The sequence below is a fragment of the Galeopterus variegatus genome, unplaced genomic scaffold (assembly GCF_000696425.1).
Source record: "Galeopterus variegatus unplaced genomic scaffold, G_variegatus-3.0.2 Scaffold1507, whole genome shotgun sequence".
Lineage (NCBI taxonomy): Eukaryota > Metazoa > Chordata > Mammalia > Dermoptera > Cynocephalidae > Galeopterus > Galeopterus variegatus.
The window spans coordinates 292603-297517 of NW_007727618.1; the positions used below are offsets into that span (position 1 = coordinate 292603).

Here is a 4915-nt window from a genome sequence, read left to right on the forward strand (position 1 = left end):
AAATCATTTTCAGTTAGAATTTTGAAGGCATTGCCTGTGTCTTCTATTGTCCAGTATTGTTAGTGAGACATAAATCTTATCTGCATTCCTTTAGAGGTATCTTATTTCATTTTAGAAAGTTAAGATCTTCTCTTTATACTTTCCAATCTCAAATTTCATGATGATGTGCCTAAGTACATTTCTTTTCCTTTGTTCTACTTGATATTCCATAAGCCTTTCAATTTGAAGACCCGCCGCTCTCTTCAATGCTGGGAACTTTTCTTCTGGTATTTCTTAGATTATTTCCTCTTTTATTTTCTGTTTCCCCCTTTTTAGAGTGCATATCGATGTTGTCTCTCCTGGATTGACCCCATATATCTCCAGTTTTTTTCTTTTGTATTACCTATCTCTTGCATATTTGTTCTGTATTTGAGAAACTTCTTTGACTCTTCCTTTTAATCTTTTTATTCAACTTTTAACTTGAATCATTTATTTTAGTTATCATAAACTTTTTTTTCTGTCTAATTATTTGTAGTGTCCTGTTTTTGTTTTATGAATACGAGTTTCTTCTTCAATTTTCAGAGGGAAATTGGCACTCTTTTAATGTTTAATATTTCCTGGATTCTCTATTTGTTCCAGGGTCAATTGTTCTGTTTGTTCATCTTGGTTTTTCTTTTTGTTGATAATATTCCTCAAGTATATAGTAATCCTTGGTCTGCTATTCATTTTTATGAATGAAGGACTAAGTTGATTAATTCAGAGCAACTGAAAGCTCTCTGTATGTGAACAGGTAATGTATCATACTTCCATTTAAGGTGTAAGAATGAGAAGAGGCAGGAATTTGGGACATTGCCCCAAATAATGAAGGGGTCCAACTGACATTCTGTGACAGCTAGCATCTTTTAGACAGATTACTTAATTCCTTTAGAAATTATTTACCTTATTTCTTTATGGGGGAAAATGTCACTGTTATGTGAGGGGAGACCTTAAATAGCTTTTTTGTAGCTTACCCTCTTTGACTATCTAGATAATAGAATTATATGCAAATAATGAATTTTGTTCTTACTTTTTAATATGTATGCTATTTGTTTTTCTTAGCGTATTACTTTGGCTTGTATCCTTAGTACAATGTTGACTTTTTTAATATCCTAAAAATCCTCACAGCAGACCATCTGAGAGGCCCACAGGTTAATTCTTCCTAGGGAAAAAACAATTTAATTTTTCTGCAAATGGCAATTTTGATTTTCTGAAACAGTGCAGTTTTTCTGACATCTTCCTAAAAATCCTCACAGCAGACCATCTGAGAGGCCCACAGGTTAATTCTTCCTAGGGAAAAAACGATTTAATTTTTCTGCAAATGGCAATTTTGATTTTCTGAAACAGTGCAGTTTTTCTGACATCTTGCATCTGTTAGTCCTTGTTAGGAGACACATATTCTAAACTCTATGATCTCATAGATAAGCCTCCAGTATGAAGAAATAAGTTCCTTTAACCTCTAGCATATAACCATCAACTGTGGATAACACTCTCCTCTCTCTTCCTTTCTCTTGCACTCTCTCTAACTCATTTGAGGGCTCTGGAGAGTGAAAAAAAGCAGGTTTTTGGAGAGCAGTTAAAATTTGGAGAAAGCAATCAGCATAGGGTGATTTTTCTGACTTGTATTTGCCCAGAGGGTAGTCTCAATTAGAGTAGTGGTAATTTAGGGTGACTAGAACTCTGATAGGAAGCCATCTGTCTTTCTTGCTGGATCAACCAGGGGAAAGAGCCACAACCAGGGCCACTGGAGAGTGAGAGTGAACTCCAGAGATGACCAGCAAACAAGGGAATGCCAAATTCGATTTGTAAACATTGTATAAGTCTCTGGCTAACCTGTAAACCATATGAGGATACTTCAAAAAGTTTGTGGAAAAATGGAATTAGAAGATATAATAAATTTTTTCATGAACTTTTTTAGGTACCCTCATATGGGCAGTTCAAAAACAGTATAAACTGAGCTGCTACCCATTGCAGGCATGACAGAGATTTCAGACTTAGTCTTACCAAGTTGACTGCCTAAAACTAAAACATCAGTTCTCTTTGGAGGTATAACCAAGAAACCAGAATCTTCACAATATAACATTTACAATTCTAGGGTATAATTCCAAAATTACTCAAAGTATGAAGGATCACGAAAATGTGACCCTTTCTCATGAAGAATGATAATAATCAAACACCCAGCCCAGGTATTAGAATTACCAAATAAGAATTTTAATGCAGTTATTATTACTACAATCAATGAGGAAAAGGAAACGACACTTATAATAAATGAAAAGGTAGGAAATCTTAGGAGAAAAATAAAAAAATATGAGAAAAAGCCAAATGGAAATTTGAGAACTAAAAAAATTCAATATTTGAAATTAAAAAAATATATATTGGCTGGGCCTAATGGTGAAATGGAAATGATAGAAAGGAGAATCATTGAATTTGAAGATAGATGAGTAGAAAGTGTCCAACTTAAAGAAGAGAGAGAAAAAAGAATGAAACAATTAACAGAGCTCCAGGGGCATGTGGAGTAATAGCAAAGGTCTAGCCTATGTGTAATTGGAATTTCAGAAGGAGAAGACAAAGAGCAAATAAGGCAGAAAAAATTTGTGAAGAAATAATGTTCAAGTTTCCTCAAATTTGGTGAAAGACACAAATTTACAGATTAAAGACATTTCTGTGTTGAGCTCATATGCGATTCAGTAATGCCAAAATGGTGATTTAGGCAAGGCCCTCTCCATGCGGCCACCTAAAGATGGCACGGAGAGGAAGCAAGGTGGGAGGGGACAGCTGGGTTCCACATTTTGTTTTTGTTTAATTCCATTGGCAGCCCTGGTTTTCCCTGCTTGTGATCAAGGCATGATTGCTTAGTATAGCTTAAGGAACCCACATGCATGACCACGTGATCTTTACCCTGATTGGCTGGGCAGAGGGCACTCCCCCACTGGCAAAGCTTAAATATGCTTGCTTAACAAACAATAAACGGAACTGCTTGATGGAACCCCTGCCGTGTCTGAATGTCCTTTCTATGGGGCTGGGTTGGTGGGCAGATCACTCACTCCCCCCAGGGAGATCCCCTGGCCGTCTCTAGGGCCGAGGGGTGAAGTATTAGGGCAGGTCACTCTTGGGTTTGGTGTGGAAGAGGTTAGGAAAGGGAGGAAAAACCTGCTGGTGGAACCCAGCATTTCTGGATATTAATCCCGTATTGAACACACAGTTTGCAAATATTTTCTCTCATTCGGTAGGTTGTCTTTTCACTCTGTTAATTGTTTCTTTTCTTGTGCAGAAGCTTTTTAGTTTGATATAATCTCATTTATTTATTTTTTCTTTTGTTGTCTGTGCTTTTGTACTTTTTTGTGGCTGGCCTGTTTGCTCAGTTAGAGTATGGTGCCAATAACACCATGGCCCAGGGTTCCATCCCTGTACCAGCCTCCAAAAACAAACAAACAAACAAACAAAACCCCCAAGTCTGGACTCTTTTGTTAATACTCATACACTGTGGAGACATTTGAAGTCATTCTGTAGGGGACCATGAGGGATTTCCAAGGGCTTAAAGTAGTTAACTATATTTGATTCCAGGTTAGGATATCTGTCTCTTTAATCCTAAACAATACCCTGTTCATTACTTGAACAGAGTAGATTTTCAGAACGTGTTTGATAAGGGAATGAGCATTAGAATAAGGCCAGAGATTTCTATAAATTTTGTTCATGGCTGATTTGCCAGGGTCTGAAACAGTGTCAAGCACAAAGTTCAATTAGCGTTTGCTGATGGGCTGAATGAATGAATGAATGAATGAAGACCAAGGCAACTAATGAAGAGGAGCATTCTTGTTCCTTAGATGGTGCCATAATTTCTCAGCCTAATGCTTTTTATGTCTGCTTTTGGTTGTAAATACTTTGTTTTGACAAAGCAGCAGATGCTCCAGACCCCTTCTTCAATGTTTTGTGCCCACAACTACAGTTGCATTTTATCAGCAGTACTCTGTGCAGAAGTTCATCATATCCAGGCCATGGCCACGTGTGGTTGCACTTGTAGCAAGGTGTGTTTTCTGCTATCCCCTTGTTTGGCTGGACGTTTTTATATAGATGGAAATCAGATTACAGAAGGGTCAGCCTTGAAAAGATGTTACAAGGGTGTCTTAAATTAGAAGGCAAAGGAAGAAATCAGGGGCTATCGTTTTTATATAGATGGAAATCAGATTACAGAAGGGTCACCCTTGAAAAGATGTTACAAGGGTGTCTTAAATTAGAAGGCAAAGGAAGAAATCAGGGGCTATCCTATCATTTGCCTTGGTCACAAAGATTTCTTGTAAGCAGAGTGTGTAAATATGAGCCTTGGGTCCTTTATAGAGCTGGCTTTTCTATTCACACCTCCTCTTCCACTTCTGCATCCTTGAGTTGCTTGGGTGTAGCATTTGTGTTAGTTAGGTCGACTTGGAAATAGCTCCTTTTAAAATAAAACAAAATCCATGATCTTCTAGGTTTATCTTGTTAAAAAAAAAAAAAATCAGCAGCTGGAGAGAAGGAGCTGTACTGAGCATCCGGCACAGGCATCTGACTCTGAGGGCTCACAGGCTCTGCTCCATTTCATTCCTTATCCTGAGATCATTGATATTTTAATTCTGGCATAACTTCACAGACTGTCTAGTCCTCATTCCCAAGCTCCCAGCCAGGCTGGAAGTGTGAAAAGCAAAGACGAAAATCCAAAAGAAGCACAGTTTCATGTAGTATTACATTTTGTATTAGATTATTTAAACATTTTTAGTGTTTTTCTTTAAAAAGTGTTCATTTTTCTAATTATAAAAATATTTCATTGTAAACAGCTATGGAATACAAAAAGTATAAAGAAAATAAAAATGATGTGTAATCTCACTAATCATACATAAACTGTGTATTTCCTTCTAGACTTTTAAAT

General features: G+C 37.0%; 1 protein-coding gene across 1 annotated transcript in view; it reads right to left on the reverse strand.

Annotated features, from left to right (window-relative positions):
- The window catches only part of AK9 (adenylate kinase 9), a 129285-nt gene that overhangs the window by 31322 nt on the left and 93048 nt on the right, over window positions 1–4915 (reverse strand). The window lies entirely within an intron of this gene.